The 27,323-nt window shown below is 38.0% G+C and overlaps 1 pseudogene; it reads left to right on the plus strand.

Moving 5' to 3' along the window:
- The first annotated feature begins 215 nt into the window (after nt 1-215).
- Nucleotides 216-6,592, plus strand: LOC102013333 (annotated as a pseudogene).
- The last annotated feature ends 20,731 nt before the right edge of the window (nt 6,593-27,323 follow it).

Raw genomic sequence — 27,323 nt, forward strand, 5'->3', positions numbered from 1 at the left:
TACAATCAGGAGAGAGAGAGAGAGAAGTACAGAGGGTTTACATTTTACATCCCTCAGTATCACAGCTAGAAGGTGTTGGTTTCCTGTTAAAACTCAGTCTGTCCAAACATGCCCTCTGGGACATTTTCATCAAGTTTTTCTTTGTTAACCATCAAACAAAAGAGACCCAAGTGCTCTCATTTTTCCGCAAGATTATTTGTTTATAGCAGGGCAAGATGAACAATGAACACCAGAATTTCTCTAATGAGAAGTCTTGGGGAGATAATGTTTCCAAAGCTCCTGAATTTGGTCCGGTAAGTTGTTTAGCTCAACCACCTGAGGTCAGCCTTAGGATGAGCATAATGTCGCATGCTCGCCACCACCACCTTCACCTGGACCACCCAGCACTATGCTCAGGGCTTCAGGCTGCCACCCACTTAGGGCTCTTGTCAGCTTTGTGCTGTCGCTACTCTTTTTTCTGAAAATGAACCACTGCCCTTAAGTGATGCCTATGGTTCTGTTCTCTGTAGTACGGTTTTATTTTAACCTCCACTATAGCTTGAAATTCAGCGCCTGAGAGGGTGTGAGATGACACCCAGCATGTGTGCCAACGGTACCAGCTGAGCAGTGTCCAGGACCCTGGGGCACAGGTTGGAACCTTCATTAGCCCAGATTCTTTGGCCACAATGAGCTGGAAATTACTGATGGCCGGTGCACAATGGCCAACCCGTCACGAGCAATTAAGGAGCAGCGGTGTAATTGACCTGATTTGAAGATGTGGCACAGCTGAGTGCTTCTCCCTGGGGCTGGCACTCCCTGAGCAGAGCAGATGGCCATCTGAGGGGTTACAGTAATAAAGGCGGCCGCATGGTCAAGTGACCAGTCAGGGTGACCAAGGGGATAGGGCAGGCAGGTCTCTTCTGGATGGATAGACAGTCTGGGCCAACTGGGCTGTGCCATATGTCCCTGGCTGTGGCACCTTTCTGCCTCTCCCAGCAGAGCCCCTTTCAGTGCACATTGTAAAGAGGAGGATGTGTCACTTTAGCAAATTTTTACTTGTTGGCATTCTCATGAGCACTGGTGACACAGAGATGAATAAGGCTCTAGGAGTGGCCTCAAAGAACATGTGGTCTTGCAGACTGGGGGAGACACAGGTACAGGTGACTAAATACAAGTGCAGCTCTTCTAAGTGTGGCTATGACCTGTACTGTGGGGTGAATAAGAGACAGAGAAAGATCATTTCTTAGTACAGATGACATAGAGAAGACACAACTATTTGGACCGTCTCATCACTAAAAAGTGGCTCTATGACTTAATACAGTTCAAAAACACTATAAAGATTTACAGTACACATTATCATATATTCTGAACTTTGTTTTCAAAGGAGAAAATTCAGAAATCTGATTCAAAATGCAAATTTTCCAACCCAAACCCTCAACTAGTCACTCAACTTTCCCAACAGCAGCTATTACTCCTGCTGGTTCCAGAGGCCGCTCCTGGGTTTGTCCTGTCTACATAGATGGGCACACTCGTGTGTTCCCTGTTCCCTCACAGCTTGCAGTTTTTCACTTAAGATATATCATGAAAATCACTCCTTGTCCATCAGTATTGAGCTTAGGAAATTTTGCAAATGACTATATGCTATTCTATTATATGGGAAGACTTCTTATTTATTTATTTAGTTTGCATCCTTAAAGAACTTTTTTCTTAGAACAAATAATATTGACAAACTTATTGCAGATGACAGTTCAGTGAATATTCTTGTAAATGATTAATTTTAAATAAGTGCAAGTTTATTTGCAGGAGTGACGTGGATAAGTGGATGCTTGCTTTTATTTTGAGAGCAATATCTACTTGTTTTTATGGATGTTGTTTGCAACTACCTATGATTTATAGGCCTACCTACTCCCCACTAATTCACTCTCTCAGCGTGTTATCAGTTTTTTTTTTTATCTTGGTCAATGTGATAAGTAAAATTGTGTTTTACTAAATGTATTAACTTCATCAAATTTTATTTTATTAAAATTGTACTTTATTTTTGTTTTTCTTGTTATAAGTAATATTGGAGAGAAAAAGTTTTGCTTCTACTCTTTTAGCTTCAGTGGCAGGGGCCTGCACATTAAACTGACAAGAGCTAGATGAACAGAAGAAAAGGGTTGTGATTTTTAATTTGAGCATTTTTCGGTGTACAGGGCTTTATAGAAAAGAAGCGAAGCCCCAAAGGCTTATCCAGAGTTACAGCTTATATACCATTTTAGCTAAGGCAACACAATGTGAAGAAGTGCCTGGACCAAAGAAAGAGGAGTTGGGCCCCTGTGCTGAAAAACTGTGGCCCAATAAGCAAGGAATATGTGGGGGAACCAAAGGAAGCCAGGGGTTCTCTCAGTGAGGTCTGTTTGTGCAGACTCAGCCTGGTGTTGACACTTGGTCCAGGGACAGTGTGCCTTCCCCTTCTCTCCTATGGGAGCCCCCGGCTCATGCACAATCCATGGCCTGGTTTGGGGCAGATAAAAGGAGAGCAGGCTGTCCTGCACCTGAGATGGAATGTCTGCTCTTTCTCAGTTGCCTTCAGCTCCAAATAATCACTGTACAAAAAGCATGTTTTGGAAGGGCCTATCTATTCTAATCCTCTTCAGTGGGGTTAGGACATTTTTCATACGTTTGAAAGCTATGTTTATGCCTTGTCTGTTTAAATTCTTTGCATATTTTCCCATCATTTTAAATAATTTTCTTACAAAATTGGAAGCACTCTATGTATATCAAAAAATTAGAAATTAGACCATGATGAAATTAGTATTAAATAATTCTCTCAAACTGAGTGTGGTCCCCACTTGTAATTCCAGCACTCTGAAAGGCTGAGGCAGGAGGATTTAGTAAGTTCTGTCTCAAAAAATAAAGAAGGGGCTGGGAATGTAATTCAGTATGAAGACCCTAGGTTCAAACCCCAGTACCCCTCACCCAAAATTGTCTCAATTCATCATTTCTTTGTTTGGTTTAGTTTATGGTATTTTTTTGCCAAGGAGACAAAAGTATTTTGTGAAGAGATCCATTTTTACTTCTAGGGATTCTGAGTTTTATCTTATCTAGAAAGTCCTTCCAAACTATGCAGAAAAAAGTTCTCTCATAATTTTATGTAGTATTTATATCTATAATTGATTTTGAATCTTTGATCTGGCTGAAATTTATTTTTTCTATAAAAGTAGGAATCCAAGTAGACAAATCAATATTTCAAGTCAATTTATAGAATGATTTATCTTTTTCCCCATTGAAATGAAATACCACATTTACCATATATTAACTAGCTTAGAGTTAGGTCCCAAGCTGAACTTTCAATTCTGTCACAAGATCCGGTCTATTCATGAGCAGTAGTATTCTAAGCATTGTGTACAGAGCAGGGCAAGTTCCCCTTCACTATTCTTTTGAACTTACCCTATATTTCTCTGTGTGGTAATGTTTTCATGTGAGCAACAGAATCACAATGTTTTACTAAAAATAGTTGAAATGGGAATTTCCTTAAACAGAGATCAGTATAGAGGGAAGTGACATCCTTATGATACTGAATGTATGTTCAAGAACAGGATTCTGTGTGTTTGTTTTTTCAGAGTCCCTTAGTATCGTTTTAAAGAGTCATACTTCCTCTGTTCTGTCTGTTTCACTTTGATTTCTTCTTGGATTTAGAGGTTGTTTCTGAAACTTTTGTTTGGCTCTTATCTCTCTCTTTGTGTTTGCTGGAGCTTTTGCTTCATGACAGTGGCTGTGTGCTGTTTGGTTCAGACATATTTGTAAATTTTGGGTGTTCTCTGTGAATTGTACCTGTTTACTGCTATTGGTCCTGACCTTGCCTTGCCTGGACCCCTCACCTGTATGCAGGTACCTGATAAACTTTGTAAGCTGTTTCATTTTCAGCTATTCTGGACCACATCTCTTTTGTACAAGGACCAGCTATAGCCTGTGCTCTGCCTCACACTTCTTGGCTCTCTTTTTGCTCCATCTGTGCTACACATCTGGCTGTGGAGGGGTAACCGAACCTTATCTCATGTGTTCCATGTTCTATGCATCCGTGTAGGTCTGCTCTGCCATTACTCTGGGAAAACACTGCTGACCCCTGGGGGTCGAGAGAGCCCCAGGTAAATATTCTCCTTTTCAGTCTCGTTTATTGTGAGGTGTGTTCTCAGAGCTGCAGGTGGGTCCCTGCGGGGCACATGACCAGTCACACCTTAGACTAGCCCTTCTTGCGCTACCCTCCAGTGTTGCTTCCCACCCCTGGGATCTCACCCTACAGTTAACTGTGCAGTGAAGCTGCTTTTGGGAGGTGGGAGATGCGTCTATTAGGACACTGCATCTTTTGAGCTGTGCAGTCATTGTCTTTTGCTTTTATCTCTTAGCATACTCATAACTTTCCATATGTATGAAACATATGAGGTATTGGCATGAACAATATTTATTTTTAGTTCTGTTGATTATTCCATTATATAATTTGTGTATTTCCATGTATGTATACTTTCAGAAGTTACAGTTTTGTTTTAGTAATTCTTTTCTTATTTTTAATTATTTTGTGACTCCTGGTACTCAGTAATAAATTTATATACTGTACCTAATCACTGAACTGATGGACAGCTTGATTGTTGACCGACAGACTTTGCCTGTGTTTTCTGGTATCCCAGGACCAGTAAGTTGCACTTAAAGTTTAACTCGTACACTGAGGTTTCTCATGGGTGAGACTGGGCACTCAGTAGTTTGCTGTCAACATATTGGCACTATTGTCACTCTAGGACAGATAATTATTTGTCATGGTGGCTTTGGGTGCATATTTTATAGGCTCTCGATTCTCTACACATTAGATGTGAGTAGCTCATTTATGCTTCTGACAATTAAACTGTCCTCAGACACTGCCAACTGCCTCTGGGTGGGTGGAGTGGGAAACATCCCTCATTGAGAACCACTGCTCTTGTCAGATGTGGGAACATTTTCCAGTCTTTTTCTGAAAAGGGACATAGCCCCTAAATGCCTCTGGCTGTAAGCCACGAGCCTGGCTCCTGTCACTTTTCCCACTGTCGAAGTCTTCTTCAGACTTGAAAGTCTCTGTTCCTAGCTCCCATGCAACTGGCCATGCTGTATTTTTCCTCTATTGTGTTCATCAGATATTTATCTTGATTTTTGAGATGACTCTTTTTCCAGGTTTTTGTTTGTTTTTTTATGATTGTTTAGGGCAGAGAGGATACATCAGAGTGAAAACTAATGACACTATCCTTACTGGAAACCTTCATCATTCTCTTTTTTTAGAATGATTAGTATACTAGTATTCCAATGAAGTTCTTCCAAAATCAGAGCCTGAAGCAAAAAAAACTATTCTCGTGGTGATGGGTGAAGACACCCTTTCTGTTCACCATGTGTCACCTTCTCACTGTGTTCTTGGTCTTTCCCATTAGTACACAAACAGCTCCTCTGTTCTGCCTCAGCAGAATCCAAGACCCTCTGATTGTTAGACATCACCATTCGGCCACAGTGGGATTCTTTTTGTTTTTCAACCAGCCAAGCTTACTTTTTAAGAATACTGCAATAATCTTTCAGTATTTTCTTTGTATTTACCTCTTCTGATCATTTAAATCTCAGCTTAAACATCATCTTCAACAGAAGCTTTCCTGACAACTCAGTCAAAAATTTCTCTTCAGTTATTCTTTAAAATGGTCCTGTTTTGGTTCTTTATGTAAGAACTTCCACTCTCCAGAATTCTTTTAATTTTGGTATATTTTTATTGCCCATTTACAATTACTATAATCCAAGGTCTTTGGGGTGAAGACTACTTCTTGATTCAGTGCTCTATGCTGAGTGCCAAGAATAAACTTGGCACACAGAATTAAAGGATAAATATTTACAGAACAATAATAAATGCAAAACATGTTGTGTATATTAGTGCTTTGAATATAACATGATTGAAATGCAAGTTGGCACTTGTAGCTACAACAAAATAATCACAGTAATACTGAGCTATGTGTAGGATATGAGAGACCATAATTCTGTGAGTGGCATTTCCCTTCTGTTCTATGGGGTGATGTCATTGCTCTGAAGAGTAAGAGAAACTCGAAGCCTAAGATTCTCCACGGGGCTCATGTTACAGAATGGTAACCACTTAATGTGTGTCTTTCCCCTTACTATTTTCTGGAGTACATTTTGCTTCTCACTTACGTTTAATTTTAAGAATACTGATTAAGAAGGCAGCCACTGTGAAGAAGTCAGCTGCAGAAGATGTCATTGTTACTTTTAAAGATAAACAAAAGATAAATTCGAACAGAATATGAATAGAATCACAGAGCTAAAGGAAGAAATAGAAGTAAAAAAGAAAGAACTTCAGAATTTAGAAGATGCTTGTGATGACATCATGCTCACAGATGATGACTGCTTAATGATACCTTATCACTTCGGTGATGGTTTCATTAGCCATTCTCAGGAAGAAACACAAGAAATGTTAGAAGAAGCAAAGAAAAATTTGCAGGAAGAAGTTGACTCATTAGAATGCAGAGTAGAATCAATTCAGTGGGTCTTAGCAGATTTGAAATTTCAATTATATGTAAAATTTGGCAACAACATACAACTTGAAGCTGATGACAGTTAAATATTTTATAGCTCTTAAAAATTTGTTTAATAAACAATTGTTGTTTAAAATGATAATTTCTTTCTTCAAATGACATGGAAAGGAAAGGTTTTAAAATTTTCATTTATTTAATGGAAATTTGCCTATTTTCACATGTTTTTGCTTATTTATATTTTTAAGAGAAGGCAGTATTCATCTATATATTTTGCATAATGATTATGTCAAATCTAGGGGTTTAGGTCATTTTATTAAAATCAGTTAGGCAATGAAAAGCAAAATATTTATTGATTGCTGTAGTGAAAATTCATCGTTTCTTTTTTCTTTCTTTCTAGTGTTGATTTCAAACTCAGTGCCAGGGATGTTGAGTGAGAGTCTGTGTGGTTAGATTTATTTTTGGAATTCAGACGATAATCAGGATTTCCGGGAATTATAAATGAAATTATTGCATCTATTATTCTTATAGGAACTTGTCTACAGGTAGAACACGTATTCAGGATTGTCTCTTGGGATGTAGAGTTGTTATAGAGAATGAAAATTCTGGTATGTTAAAGATAATAATTTGTTTTAAAATTAATCAGTATATCAAAACACCAGCAAAACAAATTGGTCAGTTTAGTAAATACCACAAAATGATGAAAATGTCAAGTAAAAAAGTGAATTTGCTTCTCTTTTTGTGTGCTATATCAGTATACAGTTACAGATAGATACAAACACACAGTAGATGATCAACAACAAAGACAAGCTAAAGATGAAAATTTCCTTTTGAAGAAATTCTTTTTGAAGACATCTGGATAGTAAAAAATGAAACAAATTATCATTTAATAAGTCAAAATTTGCTTGACATCGATAATGTTTCAGGTTAAAAAGTAGTTTATTTTGATAATTTCTATGAAAGAAATCTGTATTTTGAAGAAACTATCTTTATTCCCTAGACTAATTGTTTTGTCTCTTTGTTGGCACAATATATTGCCATTTTCCCACAAACTCTGAATAGAGTTTGACAAAATGTCACGGTGTTGCGATAAGCCATGTGTTGTGGCTTATATCTACCTGTCCTCCCAAAGCCTCATGCAGTCATAAGTGGGGCTTTTCAGAGGTGGTTGGATCTAGGGTGTATGAGGATGGGATCGAGGATGTGATGTTGGGATTGATTCATGGTGTGATGCCAGGATTAAGGCCCCTCCTCTCTAGGTATGAATGCTACCTTAAGGGATGGCAGGCTGGATAGGATATAAAGGACAGAAAGAGGGCTGCTAGGTTGCTTGTTGTTTGCTGCTTGCTTGCTACTTGCTGCCTTCTGCCTGCCATGAACTGTTTCTCCTCTGCCATGCCCCTTTGCTCTGCCACCCTGGTTGGAGCCAGCCAACTACTGACTGAAACCTCTACAAACTGTGAGCCAAATAAACCTTTCCTCCCTCTAACTTTGGGTGTCAGATATTTTTATCTCAGCAATGAGAAAAATAGCTAAGACACCATGTGATAGTATTTTTAATTGTATAATTCAGCAGTCTTCATTGTGTTCATAGAACTGAACAAACAACACCATCATCTAATTGAAGAACATTTTATCATCTAGGAAGCCCTGATCCCACAAGCAGTCATGATCCACACCTCCTCCCTCTGGGTTCTGGCGATTGATAATCTATTTTTTTTCTTCATGGATTTGCCAATTCTAAACATTGAATAAAAACAGAATCATATAATGTGTCTTTTCGTAAAGGGCTCCTTTCATTTTCTATAACATTTTAATGTTCATCATTGAAATACTGATAGCACATACAATACCTCATTCATTTGTATGACTGAGTAATGTTTCATTGTGTGGATGTGATATATTTTATTTATTTATAAGTTGGTGGCATTAAAGTTTTCACTTTTTAATAACTGTGAAAAATGCTGTAAACATTTGTGTACATGTTTTTGGTTGGATATATGTTTTCAGTTCTCTTGGGTGTGCACCTAGAAATAGAATGGCTGGGTTGTATGGTAATGCAATGTTTAACCTTTTAAAGAAGTACTAAATTGCTTTCCAAAGTGATTATAACATTTTACAGTTCTACCAACAATGTATGAATATTGTAAGGTTTCTATATTCATGTCAGAATTTGTCTGACTTTTTAATATGTAGCAATCCTAGTGGTTGAACTGGTACCTCATTGTGATTTAATTTGCAATTCCATGATGACAAATGATGTTGAAAATCATTTCATGTGCTTACTGGCTGTTTATGGAGACTGTCTATTCAGATCTTTTGCTTGGGTTCTTTATATGTTTATTGTTGATTTGTAAGAATGCTTTCTATATCTTACATATGGGACTTTTATTACATAAAATTTATAAAGATTTCCTGCTAGTATATAGTGTTTTCATACTCTGAATAACATGCTTTGATGTAGAAAAATTATTTTTGTTGAAGTCCAATTTGTCTACCTTTCCATTTTTTGTTTGTCCTTTTGATGTCATTTCCAAGAAAACATTTACAAATGCAAGATCAGAAGGATTTATGCCAAATTTTTTCCGGCAAGTTTTATAGTTTTACCTCTTACATTTAGGTCTATGGTCTCTAGGCGAATCTATTTACCCAAAAATGTCTAAAGTTTATACTCCTTTATGGCACAGTAGTATTCCATTGTATATAAAAACCACATTTTCTTTATTCATCCATTGATGGGCATTTGAGCTGTTTCCAAGATTTTGCTATTGCAAATTGTGCTGCTATAAACATGGGTGTATATAAATCTCTGTTGTATGATGCTTTTAACTCTTTCAGGAAGATACCAAGAAGGGAAATAGTGGGAATCTCTAGTTTTAGGTTTTTTGATGAGTCTCCACACTGAGTTACATAGCGGTTGTACCAATTCATACACCCATTAGCAATGGGGAAGGGTTCCTTTTTCCCCACATCCCCACCAGCATTTGTTATTGGTTGATTTCTTGGTGGTAGTTATTCTTTTTGGAGTGGGAGTCAGTGTTGTTTTAAATTGCATTTCTCGAATGACCAATGATGTTGAACATTTTTTCATTTATTTATTTGCCATTTGTACTTCTTCATCTAAGAAGTATCTATTCACTTTAGCTGATCATTTTTGGGTTGGAGTCTTTAAATTTGGATGATCTGACTTTTTTTACTTTTTTATATATTCTAGATATTAGTTTGTTGTCTGAGGAATAGCTGGTAATTTTTTTCCCATTCCACCATTCTGTAGCTTATCTCTTCACTGTTCTGGTAGTTTATTTTGCTATTAAAAAGCTTTTCAGTAAATGAAATCCCAGTTGTTGATTCTTTATGATGTTTCCTGTGTGATTGGGGTTTTGTTCATAAAGTCTTTGCCTATGCCAATGTCTTAAAAAATTTAACCTGTTTTATCCTCTAGCAGATTGTTTCTGATAATGTTTTACATTTTATGTTTGACTTACTTCCAGTTATTCTTTTTTAAAAAATTAAACACTTCTATAGCTATAAGTTTGCCTCCAAGCATTTCCTTAGCTCTACTCCATCAGTTTTGGCATATTATATTCTCATTTCTATTCATCTCAAAGTATTTCTAATTTACCTCCTGATTTCTCCTATGACCAACTTGTTATTTAGGGATGTTTTGCTTAACTTTCACATATTAGTGAATTTTCTATCTGAATAATCTTTTGATGAAAATGTATTTCCTATTTTCAGTTTTTATGTATGACACAGTTTTTTGTCTTCTTTTTGTTGAGTACATTTGGCAAATAAATTCGTACACATTTCGGGTGGACGCTGTCATAACTTGAGACATATATACATTGTGAAATAATAATTAACATATCAAGCTAATCAACATTGCATATTATGATAATTCTTAATTTCTTCCATTTAGAAACATTTTATACTAGCATAAGCAAAGAAAAAAGTACTCTTTTTTTAAAGAGAGTAATAAATGAGAAACAAACAAACAAAGAAATAGAACAGTATCAGCATACTAGTATCACAAACAAACAAATCAAGAACATTCAAAGTGACACAGAGTCTCAAGACAAAATAATAAAAATCAACAGTGGTTGTTACATTATATACCGCTATCCTCAACTACATCACTGAGATTACCAGATGTAAGAATGAAAGATTGCTCAAACAGTTATAGGGAATAAGAAAATAATTCTTCAATAAAATAGTAGAGATAATACAGAGTTTCTATAGACAAGATGGTAGGAGTTCACCATTGTAATTCCATTGCATATTGTTACCTTCAAGTCAGTTGCTCAGACCACCAGACACAAGCATGCAAAGCCGATCAGAGCATAAAAAATTGTAATCATGAACTGTTCATTTCAATACACAATCAGACATCAGAAATAAAGTTATCGCAGCTATTCATATATATATTTACATTTTGCATTCCTTCTTTCTTTTTTCTTCTTTCCCTCATCCCAGTCGTTCCTTCTTTTGAGCAATTTCTTTCCCTTTCCTGTCATCTATTGTACGTTTTGAGTTTTACCTAGTCTTTCAGCTTCCTACACCGAGGAGACAATATGATGTTTACCCATCTGGGTCGGATTTATTTCACTTATGAGTATGGTCTCTAGTTGCATCCATTTACCTACAAAAGCCTTGAGATTTTTTTTTAATAGCTGAGTAATACTCCATTGTATAAAAATACCACATCTTTTTTATCCATTCTTCAGTGGATGGGCAGCTGGGCTGTCTCCAAGAGTTAGCTATAACAAACTATGCTGCTATAAACATGGGTGCACATATATCACTGTGGTATGATATCTTTAATTCTTGTGGGAAGATACCCAGAAGGGGAATAACTGGGTTAAATAGGTCTTCTAATCCTAGTTTTGTGAGGAGTCTCCAAACTGATTTCCACAATGGTTTCACCAATCTGCACTCCCACCAGCTGTGGAGTAGGGTTCCTTTCTCCCCACAGCCTCTCCAGCATTTGTTATTGGTTGATTTCTTGATGATAGCCATTCTTTCTGGGGTGAGAGTCAGTGTTGTTTTAATTTGCATTTCTTGAATGACCAATGATGTTGAACATTTTTTCATGTATTTATTTGCCATTAGTATCTCTTCATTAGAGACGTGTGTATTCATCTCAGATGCCCGTTTTTGGATTGGGTTTTTGAATTTGGGAGGACTGATTTTTTTTAATTCTTTATATATCCTTTGTAGTTTTAATTCTTTGAATAATTTTCGTACTGATTTCCATAGTGTCTGTTCTAATTTGCATGCCCACCAGCCATGTAGAAGGCTGCACCTTGCCAGCATTTATTGTTATTTTATTCTTGATGACAGCCATTTTGAGTAGGATGAGATGAAATCTCATTGTAGTCTTGATTTGCATTTCCCAAAAGACTAAAGATGGTAAATATTTTTCATATACTTATTGGCCATTTGTACTTTTTCTTTAAGAAGTGTCTGTTCAGTTCTCTTGTCTGTTTATCCATTGAGGTATTTGATTTTTCGGTAGTAAGCTTTTTGGGTTCTTTAGATATTCTAGATATTAATCCTTTATCAGAAGAGCAGCTAGCAGAAATTTTCTCCTATTCCATAGGCTGTTTTTAGTCTCTTCATTATTTCCCTGGCTGTGCAGAAACATTTTAATTTGACATAGTCCTATTCGCTGATAATCACTACTATTCTCTGTGCTGCAATACTGCAGGGTATCTCAGTCTTTAAACCATTTTGAATTGTTTTCTACACAAGGAGGTCAGGATCTAGTTTCAATCGTTTACATATGAACATCAAGTTTTCCCAGTACCATTTGTTAAAGAGGATGCCCTTTTCCCATTTTTGGCTGCTTTGTCAAGAATGAATGACTGTAGTAGTGTGGGCTTGTTGCTAGGTCCTTTATTCTATGCCTTTGGTTCATGTATCTATTTTTTGTGCCAGTGTCATTCAGTTGTTTTTATGATAGCTTTGTAGTGTGATTTAATATAGATCATTTGATGCCTCTAGCATTCTTTTTTTTCTCTTGCTTAGGATTGCTGTGGATTTTTAGGGTTCCAAAATGAATTTTAGGATTGTTTTTTCTAGCTCAGTGCAAAAATGCCATTGGAATTTTGATGAGGAATGCATTGAATCCACAAATTGGTAATATGCCACTTAAACAATATTAATTCTGCTGATCCATGAACATGGGAAATCTTTTATCTCCCAGTGTCTTCTTCGATTCCCTTTTTCTGTGTTCTATAATTTGCATAGTAGAGCTCTTTTACCTCCTTAGTTTGGTTAATTTCTAGGCATTTTATTCTTTTGAAGATATTAGGAATGGAATTGCTCTCCTGATTTCTTTCTCAGCTGGTTCATTATTAGTGTACAGAAAAAGGTATTGATTTTTAAGATATCGATTTTGTAACCTACAGTGTCTTGTCTTCTTTCTAAATTTTATAAGGAACCTTTTCCCCACAAACTTCAGAAATAACTAATAAGTTTGCACAGAGAAATAAATCATTGTCTTTTAAAAATTAAATAATTGTAAGTACTATGGAACCACATAACTGGAGGGTAAATTTTTTAAAGTAAATATTTTGCAAAAATAAAAAAAATGCTCAGTGGCTGATTTAATTTTCATGTTTTCTATGAAGACCAAATAAATAACTTTGGAACCAAGGAATTAATTTTAGACTGTTAAATGCATTTTAAATTAATTTGTTTTTTAGTAAATTTAATATAAAGTTTTAAAAAATAAACAATAAAAAGGAAAAAAAGCTTTGCCTTCAAGAAATCCCTAGTCTGTCTGGGGGAGAGAAAGAAGTACATGCAGATATAATTTATGACCATCTGTAGAAGGACCACACTAGTGGAAGAGGAAGCAAGGAATAAGGAGAACTTCCAGGTGTTTTAGGGAAGGCATATATGAGTGTGAGACATTCTCTTGCACTTGCAGGCAGTGGCCTGTGTTGGACAGGTAAGTAGAAGAATGGGCATCCTCAGCAGGGCATGGGCAAAGGCATCCACACAGGAGCTCAATGTGGCAAGTGGGGCATGAGCAGTGATGAAGAAGCCTGGGTAAGTAGAGAAAAAGATGGGAATATTATGACTCCAAAGTTGTGGTTTCTGGAGTGAAGCTGGAATAACATCACAAGGAGTTAGAGGTGGGAGGAAATAGTTTTTAGAGTCGCTTGTTAGTGAGTAAAAATCAGAAAGAGAGTTGGGGTCCAGTGGAATTTGCAGAATGAAGTCATGTTTCATGTTTTCCTTGTGAGGTGACCCATCTCCATGTTTGAAAATGGAGGACAAGAAACTTTGGTAGCATAAGAATAGTGTTGAGAAGAGGGTATATATTTGGGAGTAAGCCTATTTATAGTTGTAATATAAATTACAGCAATATTAGCAGGGTATTATGGTGCATGCTTGTAATCTCAGCAATTTGGGAGGCTGAGGCAGGAGGGGCCCAAATGAAGACTTGCCTGGGGAACTTAATGAATTAGTGAGGCCCTTTCTCAAAATGAAACGAAACGAAATGAAACCAACCAAACCAAATTTAAAAACGCCTTGGGATATAGCTTGGTACAAAGGCCCTGGGTTCATTTCCAAGTACTGGAAAAAACCCTCAACAACATAAGTGATGAGTCACTTCTGACAAAACCAAATTTTTTATTATAAGCCAATAACATTAGAAAACAGCTTTGCAAAATTCAGGGTGGCATGATCTGAGGAACGATTCGGTTTCTGCTTGTCTTTTATGTTCAAGATGACAGGAGAAACCCAAAACATTGTGTAAAGAAATTATGAGAGCTCAATTTGTGCTAAAGCAGATGAGCTCATTACCGCTGTTTTCAGTTTGGCTTGCGTCATCCACGTCACATTAAATTGAGAGAAAAAGAAGCAGCTAACCGTTTTAAGAATTTTTTTAGCATTTGAAAGAAACTTTAAAATAATTTACTAACATCTTTACTTTTCTTTGAAGATTAGCTCATTAGTATACAATTATTGGAAAAAATAAAGTACAAATTAGTATTTCAATCATTTTGTTGTTGTTTTGTACTATAGTACTACAAATCTGAGCCAGAAGTGATCCTTGTGCTGTTTTTAGTATTTCTCCAATTGTGGTTTGAATATAGGAGTATATCACACTCACTTGGGGAGGTAGTCAAGTCTCTAATATCTAACTATCCTTTCTCCCACAGGTTACTCGCCTTCCTCCAGTGCAGACACAAGGAGACCTGAGCTTTATTTATTTTCTGGGGGAAAGTGAGTCAGAGAGAATCTCAACTGGGAGACAATAATTAAAATAGAAGATGTAGCTGATACATGGTGGGGTGGGAAATAGAAGTGTTAAGTAGATGTCTCTTAAAACATGCTGGTTGTCAAACCTAGTCTATGGATACCAAGATTTCTATATTATTTTTGAGTGCATTAGTCTAAATTATGAAGGACTACGAAAAGATCACTAGATATTTAAGAAGTAATTCCAATCAAAAGAAAGGCAACAAAAGAATTAGGGTGGAAAGAATTTGGAAAAAATAGACACACTAAAGGAAAAAAGTTAAAAAAAAAAAAACCCTAACTATAATATTTTCAGAAATAAGAGAAAATATATTTCATGCATGAAGTGGCTACATATAATTTTGAAAAAGAAATCATCAGAGAAGTAAAACAGAATCTTAGAAAATGTGCTAGTTTGTATTTAAAAATTTGCAGCAAAAGAATTGAAAATATGTGAAATTTTTCAACATGACAAAATATGTGTAAATATTGGACAAATATATTTTGGTCAAAGGATACAAAATTTCACTTGGCTAGGAAGAATAAGTTCAAAAGACCTATAACATGGTGACTATAGCTAATAGTGGATCCTGGAAAATTGCTGGAAGAGTAGACTTGAAGTGTTCTTACCACAAAAATGATGGGCGTGTGAGGCAGTGTATGTTTATTGGCTTGATTTAATAATTGTACCAAGTATATTTCAAAATCTTGTTGTAAATCATAAATATATACATTTTAAAATTGATTAAAAGGATGCATTGGAGAAGGTCCATGAAGTTAAATGATAAAAATGAACACAAGAACAAAGGACAGAAAATCAGAGACTGTGTCTAGAGGGCCACATTTCTCTGTTACCAATTGTAGAAAAAAGTAAAACTTGAGAGACACAATCCTTAAGAAAATACTACTAGATATTATCTTTGAACTAAAGAGTCTCCAGGTTAAAAGGGCTCAAGTGCTCTGCATAATAAATGAAAAATAACCTAAATGGGAACACCTTTACTCTTCTCATAAGCACAAATTGTTAGAAATTGCTTTAGAGAGCCATTTGGTAATATGGTATATAACTAAAGGTATTCTTATTTTAACATCCAAAAGGGTTGCTTTAAAGCATATGTACCAGGGAACATTGTTGTTTTGTGGAAGGGAAACAGAACTGTAACTGAATCGTGGGTTTACAAGAGATGAAAATTGGAACTCACCCGGATGCCATCAGTTAACTGAGGTAAATCATGCACGTTTTGGGACACTAGAGGACTGAAGCACTTAAGACTCCCAGGTGTCCTTTCTCCAGGGCCAGTATAGGATGTTTACACTAAAGTATGAGCAAATAAAGAAGAAACCAGGGACTAGATGATGGAGTGAATTCAACACAAGAGAAAGGTCAAAGAAAGTTCTGAAGATGACCAAAGGCAAAAGAAAAAGAGACAGAAATTAAAATTAATGGTTGATACATTGTGTCAACGTGAGAAGTTTAGACTTTTAACTAAGTGACTCAGCAGGGGGCCAGGGTCCTTACTTTGTAAACACCCTGAGTCTGTGCAAGAGCAAGGCAGGTGCTACAACCACCTGAGGGTTGATAGCCTGCTTACAATATAAGGAAGGATAAGAGACTTGCCCCTTACCTTTTGTTCTTGTTGCTCCTGCTGTCTTCTTCTACCTTGCCCCTCTGCCGCATCACCCCACCTTGGAACCAGCTGATTATGGACTAAAACCTCCACACACTGTGAGCTAAATAAACTTTTTCTTCCCTAATTTTGGACTTTGGGTATTTTGTCCCAGCAATGAGGAAAAGTAACTAAAACAAATGTGTTCTCTCATATAATGCATTTGACAATGTGGAAAATAAAGTAGTATTAACAGGAGGGTCGTAGCTCTGTGAGCATCTATGAAAAGAACAGTGAGTAGATAGATATCAAAGCAAATTTTAAAAATGTTATGTAGTAAATAACACTGGGAAAAGCCCAAGAGATATAGCATAAGGTAGGCAAGATAATCACAGTATATTAGCTAGTTTGTCAAAAATATTTACACAGTCATAGAATATGTAGTCAAATAATATAATATGTAGTCAAACAATACAACACATAGTCAAACAATATTTATGTAGTCATAATCATGTAAGTAGTCAATATTTAATTCAGCAAAAGTACATGTCAGTGCATTTGTGGAAATGAGGGTGTTAGTATGAGAAGATTAATATATCATCTATCATAACAGGTAATAAATAATATGTACAAAGCCAGATAATAGCAGCTTGGACATGCTAATTGGTAGTGCAGAGAAAAACATCAAATGAAAGCTGAAGAACTGGAAAGTACAGCACAGGGAATAAGAACCCAGGTGGGAAGGGTGTGTAGGGCCAATTGCTTCTACCTGTGAGTCTGGAAGAACAACTATCAGGTTAATAATATCCCTTAGTTATTTCAGGTTGATCAGGCCTGCATTCTCCTGAATAAGTGTACAGCAAAGACTAAATAAAAAGAAGCAAATGGAATGATTTCAGGGCTCCAGGAGGATCAAAACCCTCTCATAGAATTCAAAATTCTTTCAGGGCTAAGACCAAGGCTTTCTCTGGGTGGCCCATATTTATTTGGTTATCAGAAGAGGGAGGGGAGTACTCAAGAAGGGTAGAATCACTCAAGGACTTCTCCAAGTAAGGTATTAAATTAATCCTTAATAAAGATTAAATTTATCCACCCAGGAGTGAGATGCCTGAGCCTATAGTCTTTATCTAGTTGAGATTGGATCCAGGTGTTCTTGGCTCTGATCTTGTCTTAACCTTTGAGGCTTTCCAGCCATTGTAGGTTTTAGTAAGGATTAATGACTCACAGAGGTTCACTTACTAGAAGTCTGCTGTCCAATTCCAGACAAGAAGCCTAGGCCTTGGACAGATTTACAAGTGGACATGAAAAGTCAGTGGATTAATTTAAGTCCTGCTCAGGGCTGCTTTGTATTGGTCTCCATCAAACAAGGATTTTACTTCCTAAAGCTGCTTTTCATAAGAGATGTAAAAAATAAAAAAAATACAAAACCCTATCATTTGTTTCTACTATCTTACAATTTGAGTAAATGGTGAGACCATTGTCATATGATTGTTATCAATAAAATCCATATAACAACTCACAGACCTATGACATGGTTCCACATGCACTATCTCCATTCATCTTCACTAATTTGTGAGTCAGGGGGAACATTCTCCAGTATTCCCCAGTTTTAATAAGAAGGAAACTTACTGTGACCTATATGAGGCTTATCAACTAGCAGATTGAAGTCAGTAACAGCAAAAGGGAAGCTCTAAATTCAGAACACATGTTTCCTAACTGAATTCTGTCTTTCATGACTATGTTCCCCAAGAATCTTTCCTGGTAGCACAGTAACCACAATTGTGTTTAAATTTACCTAGGAAATGTGTGAAAATAAATTTTCATTAAGTTCTTATGTGGGAACTTCTAAGACCAGTTTCAGTGAGTAAAAATCAAGTAAGACAAAGGTGTCTTTTATTTCCCTTGTATTGTTTTTCTTTTCTCCTTTATTTTCTCCAAAAATTGTTGACACAAAAAACACACCAGCAGTTGATGACACAGATTTTCTAAAAAAAAGTCTCTTGAGAGAAAGTAATTATTCCTATTAATGCAACTACTTTTAATAACAACAGTAAATCATATTGTGCCCAGCTCCATCCAGTGTCTCTCATTCATGGATCTTAGAATGCTTTTTAAACATTAATTAAAAATCCTGTCGTCATTCCTTCAAGTTCCTAGGGCACAGAGAGAGGAGGAAATCATATCTGCTCTGACGTTAATTAAGCTCTCCATTGGCTTGCAAACTAGGTAAATAGCTTTCCTTCCCTCCATTAGCAAGCGAGACTTCGTTCTATGATGTTCCGTGCAGATGTGCACGATGAGAGGGAGATTACTTCTGCTGGGAACTGAGGAAAGAGCCTGCAGTGTGCACCAGACTCGGTGGTGGGGGCTTTGCTTTTGTACTGGTTTCCAAACCTGGGCAGTCAGCAGCACCACTTAGGGGCTCCGGAAAGAAATATCCTGGCAGGGCCATTTACACGTCCTTCTTGTGTCTGACTTAGTAGATTTATGAATCTGTGTTTTCAAAATGTTCTCTGTCTAGTTTGAGAATAATCACCTTAAAATGACATCTTCAGTATTGATTTCTATATCTATTACAAAATTAACAAAGAGACACATGTCTGGTCTTCTATATCTGAGATCACAAATAAATAGAGTAAATTATTAGAAGTGCCTTTTCTCTGCCTGTGCCTCCCTTCCTGGCCAATAGTTTAGAATATGTAGCTCTGCACCAGAGAGTCCCAAGACATAAGTTTTGCATCTTTCTTATCTGAAATATCTGGAAAAATTGTTAATGATACAGATTGTTGGAACATCCAGGTTCTATATGTGATACTATTTCTCTTAGGGAAATAAAATTTGTTCTTATTTTAAAAGAAAATTGTGACATGTCATGTCAGAGGTCATGAAAGTATTAACGAGTCCTTGGACCAACAGACCCTGTGAGGCACGTGTGGGTGCTGTGCATCAGCCCATGTGCAGAATGCTCTGGGACTTGTAGACTTTCAATACCAGTGATCTCTTTGAAAACAATCCATTCCTGCCCTCCTTATTTACAGAGGTGAGGAAATGGAATGCCAAAGTGCTCGTGGCCTGCATCCCCGACTCAGCCTTGGGGATGGTGGCAGACTGGAAAGCGTGTCTCTGCTATGAGCCAGGGATCTGTGCATATGACAGGAACATAGACTCCTTTAACGAACATTTATTTTCCTTCTGTTCATGCTTTCTATTACTTATTTTTAACTGTGTACAGAGCAGCCTAATGTTATAAAATGCCTCCCCCTGATCTCTGAGAAGTAAGGAAGCAAGCTGAGATAAGAAGCTTCATTCGTTGGCCTGCCTCCCTTTCTCTATTTTTTTTTTTTTTTTTTTTTTTGAGACTGGTATAATCCAGGCTGGCCTTGAACTCACTGTATAGCCCAGGCTGGCCTCCCACCTGCTGTGATCCTCCTACCTCCGCCTCCCAAGTGCTGGGATTACAGGTGTACACCACCATGCCTGGCCCTTTCCCTACTTTTCATTTCCCCATTCCTCTCCTCTGGCTTCTACAGATGCCCCTGCTGTTGGAGGAACGATGGTCAGGTAGCTGGACAAGTAGGTTGCCATGGGTGTTTGGAGGAGTAGAGATATTTGGGTATGATATGAAAGGTGCTCACAAAACAATCACAGAACAGAGTTTGTACCCTTTATGTCTAGGAGTTTATCAGCTTTTCACAGGTCCTTCTTACCTATGCTCAGAATAGACCCTGGTACAATTTGGTGAACTTTGTTTTGATAAAAGGGGATACACTACTAGTTTTTACTTCTTATGATACAGCAGATTCTTAGCCAAGTTGGAACTGGAGGTTTTGGGAGATCCTTAGATTAGCCAGGTGCTTTAGTCCCATTGGATCTTCTGTATCCAGCAATGTGAATGGCAGAAGGCTTCAGTGTAAATGGAACAGTGTTCGAGGAGGGAGCACTTTAAGTTTCTTTCCTGCAGCAGGGAGGACAAGAAAGAGGCAGGGGAACTAGTAAGTTGAGTACCCACAAGGAGAGCAACTGCCTGTTCTCATCACACACCATCCTTGCAGGATTATTGTGGACACCTTTTATCAGTCACATTTTACATATGACTTGCTAATAAGTGGCATAGCTAGAGTGAAACTGATGTTATATATCTGTTCCTTTCTGTGCTTTCTTTATACCTAGCAAAATGCTTACTCACAAAACAAAGATGAATGTCTGCTGCTTCAAAGTCCTAACTCTCCCCATCTGCGTCACTGCCTGGCCACAGAAAATTTCCACAGGTTGTTTGTTGAAATAAGTAGAGCTTTCTTTGATCCCATTGTATTAGCTCTGATAACTGTGAGTTGTTCAGAAAAGAGAATGCAATCAAAAATGTCTTCTTACCTATTTTTAAAAGAAAGCACAAAGCAAAGCAAAGCAAAGCAAAACACCAGTATTGTCCAGCAGGGTCCTCTGGCCGCGTCCTGAGTCCAACATTTCTAGTGTCTCCCAGGCCACTGCTTTTAGGAAACAGGGCGAGGTCACTCATTTTGTGCTTTCCTTTCTCCTTCCTCAAGTGAAGAAGGGTAATTGGTGCTTGTCATCCATGTATGTCAAAGGGATGTGGTGAGGGTAACCTCATAATTATGCAGTTCTTGGCAAATATAAAAAGCCCCAAAGACAGTCATGTCACCACTCATCATAAATTGGAGACTGGCTTTCTGGGTTGGAGAATTTGCAACTCTGCAAATGCCTGTCGTTCGGTGGCTTACAAGTGTGGAATGTTAGAGCTGGAAGAAATTCCTAAAGACTACCTAGCATGAACCCCATGGTTGCAGCTGGGAAAACAGAAATCCAGAGTGGTACAGGGATTTGATGAAGTCACACTGAATTAGACACAGACAGAAATTAGAGCCTAAGGCCTCTGACTCCTGCCATGGGCTCGACTCTTTCTCTTAGGTCTCTGAATGTCCCGATGCTACTTGGAAAGATTCTGATGGCTGTCTAGAGAGACTTGCTGCAAATGATAGTAGACTTGGAATACAACTGCTAGAGGCTTCCTTTCAGGTTGGACACACACCATTCACTTTCAGCTGAGCAACTTCATTCAAACACAACTGGGCGAGCCAGACAAACCAGATGGGTAATTGCCTGGAGTGTGCAGGGAGATGGTGGGGCTTGTGGTTCACTGAGTACCCAAGGAGGTTTGGCACATTATCATTTCCAGCCATCCAGAATGTGAATGACCAAACCCCAGTGGTCTGATCTTGTCAGATCAGTTTTATTTAACGAGAGCTGTGCTTTTGAGCTAAGCTGTGCTATGTACTTTGCTCTGCATAAAGTTATAGAGATGAAATTTATTAGAGAAATTTGAAAAGGTAGTTGTTAGAGAAATGGCAAGTAGTTGAATCATAACCTTTATTAGGACATCTTTAAACCCTCTTTCATTCTGTTCAGCTTCCTTCCACACATTCTGCTTCAGTGCCTGCTGTGCGTTAGGTGGTCAGGTGTGTGAGACAGAGGCGAATGGGATGCAGAAGGTCCTCGGCCTCAACAGAGTTAACACACACAGAAGCAAATAAACAACAACAAAAATGGGCAAGAAAGTTTCAGAGAGTGATAATGACACAAGAAAGTTTCAGAGAGCTGTGAAGACACTACAGCAGGGCACCACTGTAGTATGTTTATTTATACATTTGGCAGGTTGGTGTAATGTGACATCCTTTTTGCCTAGCAACTTATTGCTTGGATTGACTCAGGGCTTGGTGTTCTCTGAACTGAAGCAGCTTGTTCACGTGGCTTGCCTCCAGAGCTCTTTGTTATCAGACCAGCCTTGCCTCACCCCCACACATGTGATCAATTTCCAGCTTCAGCCGCCCCCTACAAAACATAATCATTCAATTCATGTGAGTTTGGAGAATCAAAAGAGAGCTATGCTGCCTGCATGGTACACACTAGTAATCCCAGCACTGTGGGAGCCTGAGGCAAGAGGATCAAGAGTCTTAGCAATTTAGCAGGACTCCCATTTCAAAAGTTTTTAAAATTGAAAAGGACTGCAGATGTAGTTCAGTGTGAATGCTTTGAGTTCAATCTCCACCACCACCAAAACAATAAGAGTGAAAAAAGAGAGAAGGAAAGAAAGAGAAAAGGGAAAAAAAAAGAAAGGTAGTGGAATTGGAGCATAAGAAACTAAGAAGAAAGTGGTGAGCCCTGAGGGTGAAAAGCACACCTTGGTCCTTTTAGGTTATGGTAAGGGCTTTGGATTTTATTCTAAGTGCAAAGTGAAGTGAATGATGGATTTTAAGTGCATTTGTGTGTGTGTGTGTGTGTGTGTGTGTGTGTGTGTGTATGTGTATTGAGGCTGTGTTATGTAACATGAGAAGTTTTAAAAAAAGATTCAGTTTTTTTTTCTTTTTGGTGAAAACAAAACAACGAACTTGGAGATCAGAAAAATCATGCTGGTGATAACAATTGCAACTGGAAATAGCTAGAAGAGCAGAGATAAAAAGGAGGGAATTTAAAGTCAGTTTAAAAGATGAATCTGTTATAATTTGTTAAGGCATTGCATGTGAAAGAAGAGGGATGAAGGAAAGAAAGGAAGAAAAAATGATGTCTAAATTTTGGCTCTGAGGCCATAGGGCTGTTGGGGACTTAGGGGGAGGGTGTCCAGTGGTGCATGATGATGATAAAACCAGGGCAATTAAGACTGTTTGAACATTTTAGGGTTAATGAGATGATGACTGTCCCAGTAGAATTGTTAGATGCAAAACTGCAGTTAATTACAGTTTAGAGTTCAGTGGTGAGGTCATTGATGGAGATGCAAATGAGATAGACTTCCACGCTGATGGTGTTTAAAACCAGGGGAAATATAAAAACTCACCAAAGAAAATACTGCAGATAGAGGACAGTGGAGCTTGGAGGACTCCTGGACACTCAAGCTTTGTAAGTTTGAACTGGAGGTGGCATGATATGCAGAAAAAGAGATAGAAATGGTTTAAGGAAGCAGAAGATCAAAATGAGGAGTCACAAAAATTAAGTTGTATTTAAAGGAAGATCATGTGGCAATAGGGTCTAATCTTGCTAAGAATTTGAGTAAGATAAATAAATACAAGTTTAAAATAGATTTGCAAATCTGGTGGACTTGGTTATGTTTCCTAGTATTTGATTAGAATAGCATGTATAGGAAAGTAATGCACTAAGGAAATCATGGTGTGACATGTGAAGACTAAGACTACAAATAAGCTGTTCAAGAATTTGCCATGAATAGGAGCAGAGAAATACTCCAGAAGATGGAGAAGGAGCATGGGGTCAAGGGAGGCTTTGTGAGTCAAGGAGAGTGGGTAGTAACGGGACAGGATGAAGAATATGGAGAACATATAGTTAGTGGAGAAATTAACTATGGATGGATAGTCAGGAAATGAATGGACACTATGGAATCTTGAGCACGGTGGAGAGATACAAAGGAAAGCACACTGTGTCTTAATAGAGAGGAAGTCAGAGCCTGTGAGAATAGATCTGGAGAGGACACTGGGTTTGGCGATGCTAAGTTGAGACAGGTTTTCTTTAGTTGCTTCCATTTTCTTAGCCAAATATGAGGCAATAGATTTGGTGAGAATGTATACTTACACGTGTTGAGGGAATAGTGGCATTGGAGGTTCAAGGAGAGAGACGATGGTTGGAATTTATCCAAAGGAACACAATAGAGGAACATGGGGCAAAGTAGCAAAGAATGGTAGGCCATGGAATCTAAACTGAACTTGGAGATGGGCTTCAACACAAGAACTTCTCAGAGCATGAATGATAGATGGAGAAAAAACCAAGTATCAGTGGGTTTGATATATGAGGCTAAGGAATTGTAGAGTGATATACTAACAAAGTACAATGTAAGGAATAATATATACTGGCCAACATATGTATGTATATATGTAGGTACGTATGTATCTAACCTACCTGCCATCTGTCATTATCATCTATCACCCAATCAAAGCACTGCAAGGGAAAGACTAGTGGTAGAAGTTTTGAAGGTGATGCACTTATTTGATTTAAAGGAAAATAACGAGGCTGTGTGAGCTCAGTGCCATGTGAGAAAAGACCACGCACAAATGAAGGAGCCAGCAATCTGAGGGATTAAGTTCTGGGACAGTTTAAGTGACCTGGGTATTGATGTCTCCAGGAATGGTGTCTGAAAAAAAGTGTAAAGAAAGAAGCCAGACCTTGATATTTTCAATAAATAATGCAGGAAGACTAGAATATTGGTAGAGAACGGCAAACAGATATCATTATTATCATTCTCAACAACAACGAGAACAGTGAGGCTTAGCTGGTAGTGAAGACGGCGGGGTTGGGACCACAGGTAGCAAAGAAGAATCCGTGTGGACAGAAAATAAAAGTGATCTGTGTCATATTTACGTGTGATCTTGTGAAGGAAGGAGCACATCCTTTTTAGTATATTTAACTAACTGAAGTAAAATTCTGTACTTAACAAAGATCATCCCACTATAAAGAATTTTAATAAACATCATTTTTAGGAGATGCCCTTGAATCGTGCAATAAAATGAAACACAAATGCATTCTAATTTTCTAAGATATAAATGCCATTAACACAATGAACTCCAAAGTTAATGAGTTCAATAAATATTAAGTGTGATTATTTCATGTCATGTACTTGCTTTCTATTGACACAAGCCAGTATTTTTCCCAATTTTAAAACCATGCCTAGTATCAGTCTCTATGTTATATACTGCCCATTGTTTCTTAATAACACTACTGACCCACCTGTGATTAGAATTGGTACCTTTGAAATAGGCCAGTGATTATACATAATGAATACTGTCTCCTGTGCGATGTAGTCGATATATCTGCTTCTCACTAAAGGAAGAGGGGAAATTCTGCTTAGTGCAACTAGAGAGCTGCTTAGCATGTCAGTCTCATAAAAATCCAATCTCTTTACAATAAGGAGCAGCTCTCCAATATTGTAACAGCTACAGGGGGACAATAAAGAGAGATACAATTATATTTTCTTACCGGGGGTGACCTCTAGTGTGAAATGGTGGCATTTTAGCATTCCTTGGGGTTGGAATTAACAGCACTTTACCAATTATGACAATTTTACTGGTTTTTTCATTCTTTCTTTTTTTTAATCCTCAGATCCCAGGTAATTTGTCTTGGTGGTGTTTTCTTGGGCTGTGACTGAAGTCAAGAAATCTCTCTAGAACTTTTTATTTTCCCTCTCTCTTTTCCTTTCTCCTCCTCATTCTCTTTCTGGAGTCTCTCTTATCTGTGGTTTCACTTCCATGGTTTTAGTCATGTGCTCTGAAAAATATGAGAGAGAATATAAGCAGATTTATATAACATTATTTATAGTATATTGTTATAATTGTCTCATTTTATTATTATTGCTGCCAATCTCATACTGTGCCTGATTTATAAGGTGAACTTTATCATAGAGAAAACAGTGTATACATCACGTCATGTTTGGTGCTGTGTGCAGTTCCAGGCATCCACTGGGGGACTTGAACCGTATTCTCTATTGAGAGGGAAGTTGTACTTGCCTTCAGGTCCTCAATCCAGGGCTTTACAATTTTGTTTTTGAGAGGGAAGGGAGCTGTCTCACTGTGCTTAGCTTGGCCTATTTGACTTCATTTTCTTTTTTTTTTTTTTGCTTTTTTCCGGTACCAGGAACCGAACTCATGACCTTGAACTTGCCAGGCAGGCACTGTGCCACTGAGCAAAATCCCCAGCCCCTGACTTCATTTTCAAGCGTCACATTTCAGTGGATTTCTCTCCACATTTATCATTACTGTGTGTGCACATGTGTGTGGTGCTGGGGCTTGCACCCAGGGTCTTGCATGCTAAGCACGTATGCTACTCCTAAGCCACATCCCGGCCCCTTCCTGGGTCAATCCTTAAGTTATTGCCTCTCACTCAGAAGCCCATAGGCCCAATCTTCATCTTCTTCTCTATAATCTTCACCCGTCACATTTCTTTGTATAATTCTCAAACCAAGACAAAATATAACATACAAAAATAAATTCTCAGCACCGGCAGAAAATTGGATTAGTTTTTGTGAATGCCTTCTAGGTTACTGATTGGAATCCAAAGTCCTATCTCTTTCACTGCTGCTCTCCAAGTTTCCCTGTAACGAGAACAAGAGAAAGTGGCAAAGCGATAAGTTAAAATGAACTTCCGACCTGAAGTCAGCCCCTTGTCCTCTCAGTTCCTTTCTCCACCAGTTTTTGTTTACAAAAATTTTAATCTTTTGTTTTCATTCACTTATTGAGTATGTATTGGGTGCTAATATGAGGAAGATTGGAAGAATTTTTGTGTGAAAGTCTTGAGAAAAAGAAAAGATTCAGAGACTTCATTTCCATTTTGCTAACCGTGGCTGAAGGGAAACAGGGCAGGGGCTAAGCATGCCACAGGTTAAATTTGCAGTAGCTGTGGGAGAGGGACTCTGCCTTCAGGTGCAGTTCTGAACATGGACACGCCACTCCCACCAGAGGGGTAGGGATGGCTTTGAGGAGAAGACGGGATTTAAACTGAGTGCTGCAATGTGAGTAGGCATCAGGTGGCTGTGGGTGGGGCAGGGCAGGGAAAGCAAATCATGAGACAGTGAAGAGGATCAGAAAGTGCTTGAGTGGCTGGGGAAGCACTCAGACTTCATTTTGACTCCTGCTGATGGTGTGCAGAATTGACAAATTGGGTCATTTGTGTGGGGCTGCCTCACGGAGACGATTTCCTGTCAGACTAAAGACACCAGACTTCAATACAAAAGTAGTAGGAGGCCTCTGATAAATTTTACAGAAGAAAGAGAAAAAAAAAAGAGCTATTGTAAGGGACATGGTACTGGCAGAGTGTGGCTGGAAGATGCAGAGTCCGGTGTCTAGCAAACCGTTTGAGTGACGGAACAGTGGGGTGGGGTGGAATATAGTTGGTATGCTCTACTGGATTAAGGGAAAGAAATCCAGTTGTGAGCAGCAGGCCGCTACCT

The sequence above is a fragment of the Chinchilla lanigera genome, unplaced genomic scaffold (genome assembly GCF_000276665.1).
Source record: "Chinchilla lanigera isolate Chin_1 unplaced genomic scaffold, ChiLan1.0 scaffold00129, whole genome shotgun sequence".
In the NCBI taxonomy this organism is placed as follows: Eukaryota; Metazoa; Chordata; class Mammalia; order Rodentia; family Chinchillidae; genus Chinchilla; species Chinchilla lanigera.